The sequence below is a fragment of the Siphateles boraxobius genome, unplaced genomic scaffold (assembly GCF_051911475.1).
Source record: "Siphateles boraxobius isolate OS27281-9 unplaced genomic scaffold, OSU_SipBor_1 48, whole genome shotgun sequence".
NCBI classification, from domain to species: Eukaryota; Metazoa; Chordata; class Actinopteri; order Cypriniformes; family Leuciscidae; genus Siphateles; species Siphateles boraxobius.
The window spans coordinates 13,697,268-13,716,778 of NW_027509119.1; the positions used below are offsets into that span (position 1 = coordinate 13,697,268).

General features: G+C 44.8%; 2 long non-coding RNA genes across 2 annotated transcripts in view; both read left to right on the forward strand.

The window, feature by feature from the left end:
* The window catches only part of LOC143710833 (uncharacterized), a 108,289-nt gene extending 98,421 nt beyond the window's left edge, over positions 1-9,868 (forward strand). The window contains exon 3 of the long non-coding RNA XR_013194654.1: positions 9,765-9,868. This is a non-coding gene — a long non-coding RNA (uncharacterized LOC143710833). The remainder of the gene's footprint in view (positions 1-9,764) is intronic.
* Positions 9,869-10,047: 179 nt separating this feature from the next.
* On the forward strand, positions 10,048-11,201 carry LOC143710877 (uncharacterized). Its single transcript, XR_013194672.1, has 2 exons — positions 10,048-10,153; positions 11,157-11,201. It is a non-coding gene; the product is annotated as an uncharacterized LOC143710877 (long non-coding RNA).
* The last annotated feature ends 8,310 nt before the right edge of the window (positions 11,202-19,511 follow it).

Genomic DNA, 19,511 nt, shown 5'->3' on the forward strand with positions numbered 1-19,511 from the left:
GATCAACAACTCAAGGCCTCCTATTGTGAAAGAAACCTTTCAGGCTTCGGCCGTCGTGGACACCATTCCTGTGTTCCCAGGTGTCGTTGATGCAGCGATTGACGATGTCAAAGCTTTTTATCCACGTTGGGGCTTGATATCCAAGTTAACAGATCTACCTCTGAGAATGGTCAGAACAGCAGAGGTCCCAGAACCTCGTCGCGTCTCAGCAGAGCTCCCAATGCCTCGTCGGCGTCTCAGCAGAGCTCCCAGAGCCTCGTCGTCGTCTCAGCAGAGCTCCCAGAGCCTCGTCGGCGTCTCAGCAGAGCTCCCAGACCCTCGGCCGCTGGTCCCGTCCCGCCCGAAGGGTCTTCACCGCCCAGACCGCCCGAAGGGTCTTCACCGCCCTGGTCGCCTGCGCTGCTTGCTCAGCCCTGGTCGCCTGCGCTGCCTGCTCCGCCCTGGTCGCCTGCGCTGCCTGCTTCGCCCTGGTCGCTTGCGTTGCTTGCTCTGCCCTGGTTGCCTGCTCTGCCCTGGTTGCCTGTCCTGCCGCAGTCTTCAGGTCCTCTTCCTCTCCATGGTCCCGGCCCACCTTACCGCCCCCGGATCCACCTCCGCTCCACCTTCCACCTGCTTTTGAGCGTCTGGAAGCCGCTCCTTCGAGGGGGGGCTATGTTACACCTGTCAGCTGCAGGTGCCATGTGCCAACTGATGACAGCCTAGTTCCTCACCATTTACATTAGACTGTGTTATTCCCGGACTTCATTTCCCAGAACCCTCTGCTCGTTATTAGTTTATCTGTTTCAGCTGTGTCTTGTTTCATTTTATCATCTCCTGGTTTATTTAAATGCCTTTTGCCTTCATTCAGTATGGAGTCTTGTTTGTTTGCCTGTTTGAGTTGGTTCACACTCTGTCAGTATTTTGAGCAGTCACTGGTTTCTTTATATTTATCTTTTCCCGTGTTTTGGATTTCTTGTTCCTGTCTTCCTCTGTGGATTGGATTTGTATTCCAGTGTAAGGAACTCAGCTTTTTGGAAATATTAATAATCAATAATATCTTGTTATTATTAATTATAAATATTTGGGTCAGTTAATTGGATTAACTTGATGTGGCTGAATTAATATTACAATCAATTAATCAGTTCTTCCAACGAACTCTTTTGATTATTAATTTATTCTAAGAAAAGGGTATCTTCCCTGGCCACAGAAGAATAATTATTTCTTCGCCTGTACAGTACTTTGAGCCAGTAGTAAAAACCGTGATCGTAAAGTGACTTGTATTGCAACCAAAACAGAACCAAATACATATTATGTACAAGTTTTATTAACTAAATATAGATATTTATATGAATATAAATAAACTAAACAACATACACACATGAATACATAAATAGGTTAGTGATAGGATGAAATTGGAAACCGGAAGAGGGCCTATGAGAAGAACCATCAGAATTTCATTTTCACATTTCATTGAATTGAATACTTGCATTTGTAATGGGAACAATTCTTGAAGTTGTTGAAAATTGAAGTCGTTGATGGTTCCGGCAGTGTCAAGTGGAAGTTGGTTGAGCGTATCTTTCTCCAGGAACGCATCGCTGGTTTGGTCAAGGCCTGGGACTCTGTTGAGGCCACGCCGAGCACCCAGGAGAAGTGAGGAAGTCGGAAGGATGGGTGATTGGAGTCGTTGTTGGTTGGAGTCTTTGTTCCAAAACTCTTGAGATTGTCCTTGGTTCTTTGTGAGAGAGTCATCTCTCTCCTGCCTGAGCCCATATCTGGTTGGAATCGAGACCTGCTGGGCCCTGGGGCCCCCGTGGATGGGGTTCCCCAGAATCACCAGAACAGTGTTGCGGCTGGATGAAAGAACTAAGAAAGAGAGGTCCCATGTGGACTGTCTCTAATAAGGCCTGAAGAAGATCCTCCCCTAAGGGTTGAACTCGACCAATCAGAAAGGGGACATGTCTGAGAGGGAAAGTGGCTCTTAGTTGATTTACAGATCTTTGTCCCTAGCAGGATTATACCTTCATTAATGCTAAAATAGCTATAACACATCCACACTGCATTCTAGAAGAAGGTGATGTACATCAAAGTGTGAGTCATTAAATGAGGATTAATTAGGTAGGAGGCATTATACAGGTGAGGTTACAATGATCGTTAGTTGGTTGTATTCCAGGATACATACCATAATATATACCTAATAGTACACGAGACAGTAAACCATTTACACTGTTTCTTTCACAGTTTTATGCATGTTCATTTATAGATCAGTTAGTCTATGATTAATGCAGCAAAGTCTGTTTTAAAGAGGGTTTCTGTTTCATAGTCTCTCTCTTGAGTATGTGGCCACATTCCTCGGAGGTCGTAAAATCTCCTTATCATGCCCTGTAACATGACACTGTTTCTGCCCTTGTGTTTGTTCATTTGGGCTGTGTGAGGAGTTTCATAAACCTTTGTATATAATGAATAATTAGTATGTGTCTGATTGGTCCATACCCTACACCAGACTGTTTACATGTGCTTGACCCTCTGCCTGGTATGGACTATGACCTTGGATTACAAAATAAACTGCTTTTGGATTTTCACTCTGTCTGCCAAATGCTGTCTCACCATCACAACCAAATCATTACAATAGTATAGCTAGTTATTTTAGTTTGTAAAGTTTTAGATATGGATATTTTTCTTACACAAGCACACCGCTTCGCTTCAGAAGGCCTTTATTAACCCCCCGGGAGTCGTGTGGAGTACTTTTATGATGGATGGATGCACTTTTTTGGACTTCAAAATATCAACACTCATTCACTGCCATGATAAAGCTTGGAAGAGACATTTTTTAATGTAACTCCGATTGTATCCGTCTGAAAGAAGAAAGTCATATACACCTAGGATCAGGGATGTAGTGGAGGCTAAACGCACGTAAACGCCATTTGCGGACCTCCCAAAATTCGGAAATATCGTTTACCCACCTCCAAAGTGCGTTTATCCACCTCTAAATAGCCTATAGTTCCTAATCCATAACTCCTAAATTAAGGTTATGTTGTTTTAGTTTCACATTGTTCACTATGAGTTTCACAGGTTGTTAAACCTAAACCTAAACCTGCGTGCAGTATACCGGAAGAAAACATGGCGAGACGCAGCACAGCATACTTTTGGAGCGAGGTCAGTACCAGTATCAAAGCGCAAACAAAGGCGATCGCTATCTGCCCCGAACTATTCATTATCTGCGTTCTGCTGCTGTTGTTGTTGTCTTTGGATACAGGAAGAAGAATCGGAAATTACGCATATTGCGTCTTAAGGTTGTCCGTACGTCTAGACGCTAACCGTGCGTCGCCGTTTACATCGGGATATTGCAATTCCATGTATACAGGAGACACTCTCTCTGCTCACGCATGTAAACGGGTTATTCCTAATGTTTCAGAAACCCGAATAGTGACCTTAACCCGACCATAACCCGAAAATTGGCTGCATGTAAACGTAGTCACTGTTGACCAATCTCTTAAACCCATTCTCACTCCCAAGGCGTCAACAACTGAAGCATGGTCAAGCGCCCGAGGCGTCACATAGCAGACACCAAAGGCGCCCCTTGGCGTCACTCTCTGAGGCATTAGGAATTCCATTGCTTTCAATGGGAAACCTGTGGCGTCAATAACAGACGCAAATTTTATCAGTATGAAATAGCGCTGAAGAAGTCACATCCCAAACACATCGCAATGTTTGGCATCAGGTCACGTGTGCCAGATGTTGGTAAGTAGTCGTAAATACGCTGTCCAAATAATGTTTGTTATAATGTATTTTCTGTTTGTCGATATTAAGGCGAGACACGGCAGGCAAAAACATCGTTTTTTTTTCACTGGTCAACTTTGAGATTTTGGGATATTTGTCTTAAATAGCATGTCTTCTTTCAGACTTGTGGTGAAAAAAAAGTCTGAAATACACATTTAGGTCTTTATTTTACTACACTTTGTCTGTTTGCGTCTGTAGATTTCTCATAAATTCATCAAAAGTTGTCGTTATAAATCATCCCTCTGCTCCGCGATCGCGAACTGCACCGTCATCACACACACAATTAGAAAGCTCTCTCTCTCCTGAACAAGACTGCGGGATCCAAATATGGTCATTTCCTTTTTATCAGCAACCAATCGCGAAAGTAAAAGGGGGGATTTTACTCTAAATGCGCAGTCTCATTGGCTGATGCCAAATCTTTAAAGCACGTTTTCTCAAAATGTCTTTTCTCTCATACTCCAAGTCTGAAATCTCCAGTTCAGTAGCACCAATATACACCAAACTTTCCAGTCTTGTACCTAGTTATATTATGAAGACATTAACAGAGGGATTTGTAAATATATTATTCCTAGCCTGATTTATATAACATTTTATTCCCCAAAACATGGCGAAAATCATTTTTTAAGGCTATTGGCAGTATATTCTGATTTACAGGATAACAAAAGTAGATATCCATAAATCCCTCTGTAATTTTTTCCCCATCTAATATGTGAACACAATGAAAAAATATTTTTGAACCTGGCTTTGTCCAATACTCAGATTTCGTTTTTTAAAATATATGCAAAATAGCGCATATTTAATTAGACAATGCCTCATTTGCATATTTAAACATTAAATTACAGAAAACTTGCAATCCCAGTCCATTTTTTTTCTCATCTTAATGTAGGTAATCAACTGACAAAGTTTCATGGTGATATCTGATAGTTAAAAAAATTACCCTATTCACCTGTAGTGTCTCGCCTTAATAAGATTAGCTCTCTCACCTTCAGTCACTGCATTATATCTGTCATCTCTACGGAGGCTTTGCGTTTCATTGGTTTCTAATTCAAAACACATTACTAAACTAACGTGATTAAACACTGTCTGTCACGTGACGTACTATAGGCCTAGACCTTCAATTAACATATATTATATATCATATACATACATTCATATCAGGTTCAGTACAATTAGTTCCAAAGTGGTATTTGTAGTAGAGGCGCAGTAAAAACAACACTTACCATGCTCTTACCACAGTAACCTTAGTCCCCTGTCATTGTCACTCCAAGTTACGTCGGATGACGACGAATGGGGTTTCGCTTAGAAAGCCTATCAACTTCGAGTATTACAAAACGAGCCAATGGCAAAGAAATACCATGGGTCTGCGGAATTTGCATAGCGTTTCTCCGCCCTACCTTCTGGGTATAAAAGGAAGACGCTGGCAACATTTAGATATGTTTTCGCTTCGGAGCCAAGTTAATTCTTCACTCCACAAGCCATCTCTGAACTGTCAGCTTCTTACAGACGAGCGAGATTCTCTGGTGTTGGTGTGACGATCTCCCGGCGAGTGCGCACTTCCTGCTTATCTGTGCTGTGGTTTGCCAGTGAGTGGGTTTCTCCCCGGGCGCTTCAACACTCTCAGAGTTTCTTTTCTCTCACAAAAGAGCTCGCACGCGGCACGTCTTTTTAAATATGCATCGCCCGTGCACTTCTGGTTGCGGTAGACTCGATGCCGACTCTGATGGGCACGAGCGTTGCATAGTGTGTTTGGGCATTGATCACGCTAGAGCAGCGCTCGTGGATGACTCATGTTCTCACTGCGGGAACATGACTATCGCGACACTACGATTGAGACTCAGTGATCTCGCAAGAGTTAGATTACCCTCATCCACACCCCGATCTAGCGTCTCCTCGAGAGGCACTACTTCGGCTGGTGGCCAGGGTGATCTGAGGGTGACAGTTTGGAACAAAGCGCTGACTATCCGTCCGTGCCCAGCTGCACCCTCTCCAGTGTCTCCCTCACCATCTTCGGGTGCCCCGCGGATTTCCTTTGGCACTCCAGAGGAGGACGCGATGTCTATTGCAGCATCACATGGTGGGGCTGATTCTTCTGGAAGTGATGACTCGTCACAGCTGCCACCTTCCAGTGTGCATACGGCTGTGCCCGAGTCTGATCCGGAGATGACGGCCATGCTTTTCCGGGCCGCCGCAAGCATCAGTTTAGAGTGGACCCCTCCACCCTGTCCTGAGTGCTCGCGGTTGGATGATTGGTACTTGGGTAAGGCCGTGGACCCCTGTCCCCGCCAAACCCCAATACCTTTCTTCCTGGACGTGCATGATGAGATCTCGAAGTCCTGGAAGACCCCCATGTCTTCCCGTGACCGCTCGTTGATCTCATCCGCCTTTCCTCCCCTCGATGAGGCGGCTGCCCGTGGGTACACTGGGCTCCCCCCGGTTGAATGTCCTCAGAGCGCTTCTTCTCGTGGTGAGCCTAAGCACCAATCCAAAGCCTGTAGATATTCGTCTACGCTAGTGGCGAAGTCTTACAGAGTGGCGGGACAGGCAGCCACCTCTTTGCATGCCATGGCCATTCTGCAGGTCTACCAGGCCCAGATGCTCAGGGACATGCATGAGGGCAGGACAGACCCAGGGCTCTTCAATGAGCTGCGCGCCGCCACCGACCTTGCTGTCCAAGCGTCGAAGGTGACTGCACGCTTCCTGGGTTTGGTGTTGTCCACAGCCGTGGTCCAGGAGAGACATCTCTGGCTGAACCTCGCTGATATGCGAGGTATGCCCATATCACAGGCCGGCCTTTTCGGCGGTACTGCGGAGGATTTCGCCCAACAGTTCTCGACTGCTAAGAAACAGACTGAGGCTATCAAGCACATTCTGCCCCGACGGCCCGCTGCTGCCTCCACCCAGCCGACCGTGCAGAATACTCACTCTGTTCGCCGCCGAGGGCGCCCTCCTGCGGTTAAGCCCAAGCAGCAGCCTCCACCCGGGCCCGGTCGCAGAGGAAGCCGTAAGAAGGCGCCCCAGCCCTCTCCTAAGCCCTCTCAGCGCTCCTGAGACGGGCGGCTCAGGGATGACTGTCACTCTCAGGAGATGGTAGCAGGACCAATCCTTCCCCCAGTGGAGGGCCGGGGGATAATATTTTGTTTTCCACTCCCCGCTGCTCACCCCCGGGTGGGCAGCACCCTAATGTGGTTAAAGAAAGAAGTGACATATTCATCCCTGAGCACACAGAGTTCTCGGACGACACGGTGCGCCGCCCCCGAGCTGTGCACCCCTGTCCTACTCTGTCCCAGAGCCGGATGACAGTACGCGCCGTCCCCGGACCGTGCCGCCTCTCATCCTCCTCCGTCGCCAGACCCCTGGCAGAGGAGACACCCGTGGAACGTTCGTCCTTCCCTGGTCTCCTCTGTCAGGACGAGGTCTATGACTGTGCCCCCACACCGGGCCGCTATGCCGTCCACGTCCGGGCCAGTCATAACGCCTCGCTGCCCCACCGACGGGAAGTCTGTGGTTCGCATGACCCCGCTGGCACAGTTCTTGGGAGCCTGGCTAGAGCTTCCCAGCCTGTCTCGTTGGGTCGCACAAACGATCTGGCTCGGCTACACGATTCAGTTTGCGCGGTCTCCTCCCCGCTTCAGGGGAGTCCGCTCCAATATGGTCGGTGGCAATGCCCCTATCATGAGAGCGGAGGTTGCTACCCTGCTGGCGAAGGGTGCGATCGAGGCTGTTCCTCCAGCCGAAATGATGTCAGGCTTCTACAGCCCGTACTTCATTGTCCCGGTTTCATTGTCCCGGTTGGGTTATGGCCAATCCTGGACTTGCGCGTACTGAAGCGCTCCCTTCACAGGCTGTCGTTCAAGATGCTCACTGCCAAGCGCATTTTCAAATGTGTGCGGCCCCAGGATTGGTTTGCAGTGATCGACCTGAAGGACACCTACTTTCATGTCTCTATTCTCCCTCGACACAGACCGTTCCTACGGTTTGCTTTCGAGGGGCAGGCATATCAGTAGGCGGTTCTCCCATTCGGGTTAGCCCTGTCTCCTCGCGTCTTCATGAAGGTCATCGAGGCAGCCCTTGTTCCCCTACGGGAACACGGGGTTCGCATCCTGAATTATCTCGACGACTGGCTGATCCTAGCTCACTCTCGAGATCAGGTTTGCGAACATAGGGACCTAGTGCTCCGGCACCTAGCCCGTCTGGGCCTTCGGGTCAACTGGGAGAAGAGCAAACTTTGCCCCGTGCAGAGGATCTCTTTTCTTGGTATGGAAATCGACTCGGTCGCCATGTCCGTGCAGCTTACGAGCGAGCGCGCGCAGTCACTGCTGACTTGTCTGAGACAGTTCGAGGGCAAGAGTCCGGTTCCACTGAAACTTTTTCAGAGGCTCCTGGGGCATATGGCATCTGCAGCCGCAGCAACGCCGCTCGGATTCCTTCATATGAGACCGCTTCAGCTTTGGCTTCGCGACCGAATCCGGAGGTGGGCATGGCAACACGGCACCTTCCGAGTACCAGTTACTCCGACCTGCCGTCAGTCCTTGACCCCGTGGTCAAACCTCAGTTTTCTACGGGCCGGAGTGCCCCTGGAACCAGCTTCCCGGCATGTTGTTGTAACGACAGATGCCTCCACCACGGGCTGGGGCGCCATGTGCAATGGACCTTCTGCCGCTGGCTCCTGGACAGGACCCCTGCGCCCATAGCACAACAATTGCCTCGAGTTGCTGGCTGTACGTTTTGCTCTGCGCCGCTTCCGGGCCGTGTTCAAGGGTCAACACGTACTAGTCCGATCAGACAATACCGCCACTGTAGCGTACATCAACGTACATACGTAACCAAGACGTTTTACTGTGATAGGTAAATTATAGTAAAAGGACAGTGACCACAAAACTTACCATGCTTTTACACAGTATTTGCAATTTTAATGTGTCAATTGTTGTAAATGCACCGAGACCACAATTACCATGCTTTTAGCACAGTAACCTTAGTTTTAGTGCAAGGACAGTAACCACAAAACTTACCATGCTTTTACCTCAGTATTGGTAGTTTTAAAGTAATATTTGTTGTAAATACATAGTAACCACAACACTTACCATGCTTTTAATGCCTTATAATTTAAAATCCAAAAATTGTAAGGCAAATCTGTAATTTTTCTTTTAAATAATCCTATATATTATACATATTGATATGTTATTTTCTCTTGTTTCAGCTGAAAAGACCAAAAGGGCCTTTCAGACTCAAGCTCATTATTGTTTGAGAAGAAGTAAACGTAAAGGCGAAAAGCTACAAAGGCAAATATTCAGAATGGTATGTATGTTTTGGTTTTAACCCGTAATCAAACATTTGTTGTTTCTTAAACCTTTTCTTACAAAACCCTTAGCCCAATCAGTACAAACATAGTCTCTATGTCTTAATAATTCACAAGATTTAACAAGTTCTCAAATTCATACGATGCTCGTACATATTTGTATAGCCTACTCGTACATAATCCTACAGCTTTTACTCCTACAGCTTTCATTGGCTACTGCCTCAATTCCTGTACATATTTATTGCGATATTTGTAAATCAGTTGCGCCCCTTCTTGGAAAGTAGCCGGATCCCCCTGTCAGAAAGTTTATATTAATTGCATTGTATTATTTAAAATTATTACAAATTGGTCCCTGTCTGTTCATATTCCAATGACACATGATGTCTAACCTTCCTCTGTTTGCAAGAGTGGAAAAGCTAATCTGACTTGTCGAAGGATATCAGATACTCGATTATTTAGTCATGATCAGATCAGTTACACTGCTGATAACTGTCCCGTTTGCATGTAAATCGTGTTATTTTTAAACAAATTCATATGATTATTGCTATTAAAGACATACTTTTAAACATGCCCACAATCAGTTTAACTTATTACATAAATGCATTTAAGATTTAATTATGCAACACTCTAAACAGAAATAAATCCTACAGTTATATATAAACTTTCTACTTGCATGTAATGTAATAAAATTACCTTCCTTTCTGTCTTGCAGGATTACTTAGTCCTCTTTTTTAAGATCTCTACAACATCAAACTCAACAGCTCTTTTAAGAGCCAACCCTCACAAGAGCTCCAGTACTAGTGAGTCGCAGCGAATCTTGCCGTGATCAATCCCTTCCCAGGTAGTTTCTACAATATTTCAATCAATATTTACTCATCAAATGCTCTCTCCTGAATCATGTGGTAAAATAACGTATTTATAACTGTCTTAATTTATATGTTTTAAGCACAATAGTAATTGCACATAGAGTAAGTAGAGACTTTTTTTTTGTTTTACAGCAGAGAAGGAAGACCAGTCCTTATATCAATGCAAACTAATCGAATAAGTCCTTTGTTTCGGGTGAGGAAGGAACATCCTGTGCCCAAAGACAGAAAGGTGCGCGTGGCCTTGTATTGAAACAATGCTGTAATATGTAGTACTGTACATCATTTGATGTTGACAATTTTACATTGTACAGGTTATCACCTGGTTTTTGACCAAGTGAAGCTCTTGAAACAAGTGACAAAAGAGTGTTGTCTTGAAAAAAATCAAGCATCACTGGCAAAGGCTCAGAAGAGACTATGCCTTTCTAAAATATCTTTTAAAACAGGTTGCTGTTGATATGGGTAAAACAATTTTTTTTCAGTACTTAGCTTATATTACAGGTGAAACTCGAAAAATTTGAATATCGTGTAAAAGTTAATTTATTTCAGAAAATTCAACTTAAAAGGTGAAACTAATATTAAATAGACTCATTCATTACATACAAAGTGAGATATTTCAAGCCTTTATTTGTTATAATTTTGATGATTATGGCTCACAGCTATGAAAACTTTTTCACAATATTCAAATTTTGACTTTGGGGTTTTCATAGCTGTAAGCCATAATCATCCAAATTATAACAAAAAAAGGCTTGAAATATCTCACTTTGCATGTAATGAGTCTATATAATATATTAGTTTCACCTTTAAGTTGAATTACTGAAATAAATGAACTTTAGCACGATATTCTAATTTTTCGAATTTCACCTGTATGTGCTGCAATTTTATATATATATATAAAATACTTCAATGTGAATATAATATAATGTACTGACTGCTGCTTTGTAAATTTAAATAAGGAACAGGCAACTCTGGCCCTTTTGCGCTCTCCTGTTTAGGTGGAGAGTTTACCTCCAACCCTAATTGAGCACATCTGAACATTTTAACCAAACTCTTCAGGTTTACTTAAGTTATAGACAATCGGCAGGTGGGTTTGAAGTTGAGCTAAATCTGCAGGACAGTGGACGCTGAGGGCAAGAGTTGCCCATCACTGCTTTAGATAACACAGAACGGAAGCTGAACTGACTGTCCATTAAACAACTTCATTTGAATTGTTTGTGTTTTTTGTTTTACTTTCAGACCAGGACTGGAGAACGCCTGACGATGGGATGTTGAGACTTCTTCCTCTGGTTGAGAAAAAGCTACACCAAATTAGTGATCACATCTTCTGTTCATCAGTTGTACTGTAGGGTACAACTGAACAAACTGTTTAGAGGAAGAAGAACATGAACATGATAGAGACATGCACAGGGAAGAGCAATAAACCAGTTTAGCTGTGATAATGAATCATTATTTTCCAACACAATATCAAATCTGTTTTCGGTATCATAGGTGACCGAATATGATTCTCTGGCACTCATTTGTGTGGCTTCAGCAGCTGTGAATGGATTAATGTGATGTTAATGTATTTTTGAAGACCCATTTTTATTTATCTTGAATCTCATTTGTCTTTATGCTACTTTATCAACTTTATGCTGTGTCCTCCAATAAAGTATTGTGTAATAAAGTATGGTGAATATTGTGTATTGACAGTGGTGTTTGGTACAGTAAATGTAATATTTTATTTGAGAAATTTAGTTTAGTTTTTTTTTTAGTTAATAATTTAAAATAAACAGGACATAAACATTTTTGATCTGGTTAATGCTATTTGGGACAACAATGCACTAAATGTTGCACATACTTGCATGTTGTGAGAAGTAGCAGTGAAATAAAGGGAAGGTATGTGAATAACAAGAGGCTGCAGTGGGCTATCTTGCTACACACACTTCAATCATAATTGAAGATGATCCATGTTGATCATTTTAGTACATCTACTGCATTTAATATGAAAGCATAGATATTATTGATGTCAGGCATATAAGAAGCAATCAGTTTTTGGCACTGTTTCTTTGTTGTTTTACTAAATGGTGCATTATCGTTGTGTAATAGTAATAGTAAAGTGTAAATATATAAATAGATTTTTGTTTACTGCCAAAAATGGAAATTGGATAATGACAAGTTGTTGCAGGTTCATCCATTATGTTTATTGGTGTTCATACAAAAAAAGCAAATACATATTCATTATTGTTATATATTACAGCATTTCTTTAAAATATTTCCATATCAGATGGTCTCACAATACCCATTATAACCTAATACAAGCATGATTTTAGAATAGAAAAGGGGGGAAAAGATAAAATAGTCTGGTATTTAAATGTGACTAAACAAAGTGTGTTGTCCATGATGATGAGAATAGATGTGTGTAGATTGCACTGACCTTCCACCCTCAGGGGCCTAGCAACGGCCCCCGGAAGAGCAAACAAATATACATTTCAAATGGGTGTAACTCAAAGTCTGGTTAGTGTATCAAAGAGAAAATCGGCAGGACAAATGCTTATGCTATGTTTACTAAATACTGTTGGGCACAGTTTTCAGACATATATGGAAAGCTGGCATAAAGGTTTTTTAAAAGTGCTCACAGTAAAATATAAAATTTCAGGCTGTCCCTCATATACATGTCATAAAGGTGTGCACAATGAACATATTTAGATTCCCAGTTGTCCTTTAAATATATTATTTATTTAAAATGTATTGTTTCATTGCTAAACGCTTTAAACTACATTACCCACATATCTCTGTCATTCTATCAATGGAACAGGAAACGTGGTGCAGTAGTTCATTGAAATGTGCAGAAATGCTAAGGGTTAGGGTTGGGATCTCGATAAAGGAATAATTTCCCACAACATAGAGACATTTTATAGTTAACTTTATGTATAACTAACGTAATAATAACACCAAAACATACTTTGTAACATGAAGCGCCGTTTTATATAGGTTAAAAGATAGTCCAATCACAGCAAGTTCTGTGATAAAGTCACAGCCAATGACAACCCAGCTGAACAGATGCATCACACTTACTTGCCCATTTATGGTAAATGATGACAGATCTCTTCTGATTCCGCTGCAGGGATAAGGCTTGTTTGAGATGAGCAAAATCTGCGCAGAACCGATCACCGGTGATCCGCGCGTAATGCATGCCGGTTAGAAATGTGTCCGGGAGCGGTCCGCCTTGCGCTGATGTCATGCTGACGTGTGTCAAAAAACGCAAGATCGCTGATCAAAAGCACGATGGGAAACGACTTGCTGACGACACAGCTTAATGTTGATTGGTTTAAATTGGTTTAAACAACCGTGATGTATTGTTCTCTTTTCAAATGTTTGATTTTAAAACTCGGATATGTTTTATGTGTATGTGTGAATATTCCCAAACTCTCGGACAGTGCGATCTCTATGGGTTATGCAATGTCATTTTATTATAAAAAAAAAAACCCACACACAAAAAAAACCCCACATAGCCTATAGGTGTGTTCGACATCGGCTGCGGCTGGATGTAACCGATCGGCGAGAGTTGCCGCCTGCAGGCGGGGAGGAGCTGCAAACAGAGACGTGAAGTCGGACACCTTCTGGTTCCCGTAGTGACCGCTCACGTGGTGTTTGCATACTTTACCACGGCTGAAGTGAAATAAATGCAATATATGCAAAATATACAGATGTTTCAGAGACATTTCCATTCAATACTTTATGTACTGCTTTATACAGCGTCTGTTTGAACAAGAATAAAGTTACTATTATCAATGAAGTGGAATCAACGTTTTTTAATCAGTTTTATTTTGATAAACATGACACAATATAACATTGTGACTACATGAAAATAATTATAAAAATGATTTGTGAGCTTTAGTGGAACTAAAGGTGTGAGAATAAACACGAAACACGTGATCGTTGTCAGGCGGACAATCCGGCCAATCGTGGAACAGTTGTGTCGTCATCAGAGCTCATGCAGCTGCTCTGGAGAATCTGCGCTGGTTGAGTCCTGCGGCCGCTATCGAATCGCTCTCACGCTACTTTAATGGCATACGTCACAGTCATGTGGCGTCGGCGCGGCATCAAGTCGGACAAAATTTCTAACCGGCATGCACTGCTTCAAGTCAGCCACCGATCGTTCTGCGCAGAGCTGCATGAAGTCGAACAAGCCTAATGTCTGTAGCCTATTTGGAATGGAATTAAATAACAAGTACTTTGGGTGTGTTGTTCATTATATTTATTTTCATATAAAAGCAACATAACTTAAATTACATCCAGTTTATTAGCAACACTGCGTTCTCCACCATCTGAACTCTTGAAATGCAAATAAATGTAACAAAAGCATAATGAATGCACACAATTTTGAAAGGATATTCCAATATTTAATGTCAAACTGTTTAAAGACAAATGTAGTGCCAAAACTACTGCACAACTGTATAAATATCAGTTCCCTTTCGTTGTCACTCCGAGTTACGTCGGATGACGACGAATGGGGTTTCGCTTAGAACACCTATCGACTTCGAGTATTACAAAACGAGCCAATGGCAAAGAAATGCCATGGGTCTGCGGAATTTGCATAGCGTAAATCCGCCCCACCTCGTGGGTATAAAAGGAGGAAGCCGGCAACATGCAGATATGTTTTCGCTTCGGAGCCAAGAGTATTTCTTCACTCCACAGTCATCTCTGACTTCGCTCTACGAGACGAGCTTCTCTCTCCGGTGTTGGTGTGACGGCGATCTGCGGCGAGCTCACAGTGCTTGCTGATCTGTGCAGTGATCTGCCAGTGTGTGTGTGTGTCTCCCTGTGCGCTCCAACATCGCAGAGTTTTTTTCTCCTCTCATAAAAGAGCTCGCACGTCTTTTTAAAGACGGCTCGCCCGTGCATTTCTGGTTGCAGCGGACTGGTATCGGACTCTGATGGGCACGAGCGCTGTCTAGTGTGTTTGGGCTTTGATCATGCTTGAACAGCGCTCGTGGGTGACTCATGTTCTCGCTGGGAACGTGATCATCGCGTCATATATAGGTCGAGACTCGGTGAACTCGCAGAGTGAGTGTCCCCTAATCCACCCCCCGATCTTCGGCTGGTGGCCAGGGTGACCTGAGGGTTAAGGTCTGGAACAAGGCACCGACTATGTGTCCGCGACCCCAGCCCTACTCTTCAATGACGGTGCCCGCTAGTGGACTGCTGATTCCCGCGGGTCTACCCTCTGGTGGCCCGCGTGTTTCAGTTGAAGCTTCAGAGGAAGATGCCATGTCTGTTGCAGCATCACTAGGTGGGTTTGAGTCTTCTGGAAGTGAGGGCTCGTCACAGCTGCCACCTTCCGGTGTGCATACGGCTGTGCCTGAGTCTGATCCGGAGATGACGGCCATGCTTTCCCGGGACGATTGGTTTTTGGGTAAGGCCGCCGACCCTCGTCCACGGCAAACCCCAATACCTTTCTTCCCGGACGTGCATGATGAGATCTCGAAGTCCTAGAAGACCCCCTTGTCTTCTCGGGACCGCTCGCTGATCTCATCCGCCTTTCCTCCCCTCGATGGGGCCGCTGCCCATGGGTACACTGGGGTCCCCCCGGCTGAACGCTCTGTTGCGATGCTATGTGTCCTCAGAGTGCTTCTTCTCGGCGCAATCCTAAGCACCCGCCCGTGGCCTGTAGTTTTTCATCTACGCTTGTGGCGAGATCCTATAGCGCCACGGGACTGGCAGCCGCCTCACTGCATGCCACGGTCATTCTGCTGGTCCACCTGACCAAGATGCTCATGGACCTGCACGAGGGCGGGATTGACCCAGGGCTCTTCACTGAGCTGCGCGCCGCCACTGACCTTGCTCTCCGAGCGACGAAAGTGGCCGTACGCTCCCTGGGTCAGGTAATGCTCACCATTCTGTGGCTGAACCTGTCTGATTTGCTGGATGTCGCGCGGACCCGTCTGTCCGACATTCCCATATCCCAGGTCGGCCTCTTCGGTGGTGCGGTTGAGGGCTTGCCCAACAGCTCTCAGCCGCCCATGAGCAGACTGGCGTTGATTCTGTCCCGACGGCCCCGCCGTCCGCTCAGATCCCTCGGTCTGCCCGGTCAGATCCCTAGGGGACCTGCACGCATTCTCCGTTGACGAAGCGTGCCTGGAATTCGGGCCGGCTTACTCTCACGTGATCCTGAGACCCCGGCTCGGATATGTGCCCAAGGTTCCTACCACTCCCTTCTGGGACCAGGTGGTGAACCTGCAAGCGCTGCTTCTGGACGAGGCGGACCCAGCCCTGGCACTGCTCTGTCCAGTACGCGCTCTCCGCGCCTATGTAGACAGGACGCAGTGTTTCAGGACCTCAGACCAGCTCTTTGTCTGTTATGGTGGGAAGCTGAAGGGAAAAGCTCTCTCCAAGCAAAGGTTGTCTCACTGGATAGTGGACGCCATTGCCTTGGCATACCAGCAGCAAGGTCGACCGCGCCCCCTTGGTGTGACTGCCCACTCCACCCGGAGTGTGGCGTCCTCTTGGGCTCTAGCGCATGGCGCCTCGCTAACAGACATCTGCAGAGCTGCAGGCTGGGCGACACCTAACACATTCGCCAGATTCTACAATCTCCGAGTGGAGCCAGTGTCCTCTCATGTACTCGCTTCAACCAGCTAGTACTGGATCCGCTCAGGTGTCTTCGCTTGCTCGCCATTCCACTCCACTGACTGGATACGTGCGATATTCTCCTCAGGTGAGCTTCTCCGAAAGCCCTGAGTTCCTCCAGCACTCCTGACGTCGCGCCAGTGTCTATTGCCTGCGCGTCGGCTAGGTGCCTTCCGTGTGCATGGTCCCTCCTCCGAGCGACCCCCACATGTGTATTTCCACTGTAAGCCTCTCTGAGCATGTGTCTTTCCCTTGGCAAGCCCCCTTGCCACCCCTGGGGTTGAAATATTCCACCTGCGGCTGGACACCCCAGTGTTCTCCATATGCATCCTTCGGGTCATATGTGTATTCTCTAAGTCCCCCCCGTTGGGCTGGCAATATTTTGCATAATATACAATTTAAAAAAGAATGACCAAACCATCAGTTATCAAAAATTGCTTGAGGAAAGACCATTTGAATACAACGGGGTAAAGAATACCGTTGACCAGGCGGCAACAGTTCAAAAGCAGAGGCGAGAAGACGCTTCTTATAATTCATAATATTATTTGCCTTATTTAACACTCTCCCTTCATAGATACTTAATAAGTGACAGTGAAGTGAACTTGCAGTGAAGTCTGTCTTCATTGTTTAATATATGTATATATATATATATATATATATATATATATATATATATATATATATATAGACTTTAAATATGATGGGTAGACCTCAAAAATGCATTTTCTTTTTCTTAAACATGCCAAGATAGGACCTGTGACTCTGGACGATGTCTACCTTACCAACAGGGGACTCGTATAGCCTGCAATGGATCTGTGTGTGTGTGAACAGTGAAGTGAACTGGCAGTGAAATCTGTCTTCATAATGTAATATATATATATATATATATATATATATATATATATATATATATATATATATATATATATATAGACTTCAAATATGACAGGTAGACCTCAAATATGCATTGTCTTTTTTTTAAACATGCCAAGATAGGACCTGCGACTTTGGACGATGTCTACCTTACCAACAGGGGACTCGTATAGCCTGCAATGGATCTGTGTGTGTGTGAACAGTGAAGTGAACTGGCAGTGAAATCTGTCTTCATAATGTAATATATATATACAGTGTATATATATATATATATATATATATATATATATATATATATATATATATATATATATATATATATACATATTCACACAGGCATCAGAGGACACTCTGATTATTTTGTCAAATGCTACTTTCACACTATGTTGCAATTATCACAATTTTAAAACATTCTACTTAGAACTGTTCAGTTCATTCAACTCGTAATAATGTGTTTTATGGCAAAACTATCAATGCCTAAAAGATTCTGCAGTGGACAGGTAGTACAGGTACAAGTCAAAGCTCTCAGGAAATTCCCAGTTTAGAAGTTGTTAGGGACTGTTCGTTGTTTATTTAAGGAGCTACTGGAGGAGTTTTGAGATCTATAGTCAAAATAGATTTGACCCTCCCTTCGCCCCATTGTATACAAATGGGCCTATATAGGCCTATAGGTCGCGTCAATAAAAAAATTTATTAAAAAAAGGTCGCTCTTGAAAAAGTTTGAAAACCACTGCTTTAAAGCTTTGCCGGGTAAACATTTTATTGGCCTTCTGTTCTGACAGGATGCACTTTTTCTGAGCACGTATGCCCGAAGCGCACTCACTATCAAACAGTGCCAAACTTTCGCGACTGATTTTTGTTGGGTCAGACCATCTGCTAGCGATGGGGGGCTGAGATTGAAAGAGCTACATGGAAAAATATACACCAAACAAGCCACTTTGAAATGTTGCTGTTTTCAAGAATAACATGTATCTGTCACTAACTCATATATATATATATATATATATATATATATCATATACTATATATATATATATATATATATATATATATATATATATATATATCATATATATAATATACTATATATATATATTTATATATATCATCCATCCATCCATCTTCTTCTGCTTATCCGGGGCCGGGTCGCGGGGGCAGCAGTCTGAGCAGAGAAGCCCAGACTTCCCTCTCCCTGGACACTTCCTCCAGCTCTTCCGGGGGGACACCGAGGCGTTCCCAGGCCAGCCGGGAGACATAGTCTCTCCAGCGTGTCCTAGGTCTTCCCCGGGGTCTCCTCCCAGTGGGACGTGCCCGGAACACCTCCCCTGGAAGGCGCCCAGGAGGCATCCGGAACAGATGCCAGAGCCACCTCAGCTGACCCCTCTCGATGTGGAGGAGCAGCGGCTCTAGTCTGAGCTCCTCCCGAGTGACCGAGCTTCTCACCCTATCTCTAAGGGATCGGCCAGCCACCCTGCGGAGAAAGCTCATTTTGGCCGCCTGTATCCGGGATCTTGTCCTTTCGGTCATGACCCAAAGCTCATGACCATAGGTCAGAGTAGGAACGTAGATTGACCGGTAAATCGAGAGCTTTGCCTTACGGCTCAGCTCCTTCTTCACCACAACAGACCGGTACATCGACCGCATTACTGCAGAAGCTGCACCGATCCGTCTGTCAATCTCCCGTTCCATCCTTCCCTCACTCGTGAACAAAACCCCAAGATACTTAAACTCCTCCACTTGAGGAAGGATCTCTCCACCAACCTGAAGTGAGCAAGCCACCTTTTTCCGACTGAGGACCATGGCCTCGGATTTGGAGGTGCTGATTTTCATCCCAGCTGCTTCACACTCGGCTGCAAACCGTCCCAGTGCATGCTGAAGGTCCTGGTGTGAAGGGGCCAACACGACAACATCATCCGCAAAAAGCAGAGACAAAATCGCGTGGTCCCCAAACCTGACACCCTCCGGCCCCTGGCTGCGCCTAGAAATTCTGTCCATAAAAACTATGAACAGAACCGGCGACAAAGGGCAGCCCTGCCGGAGTCCAACATAGACCGGGAAGAAGTCTGACTTACTACCGGCAATGTGAACCAAGGTCCTGCTTCGGTCATACAGGG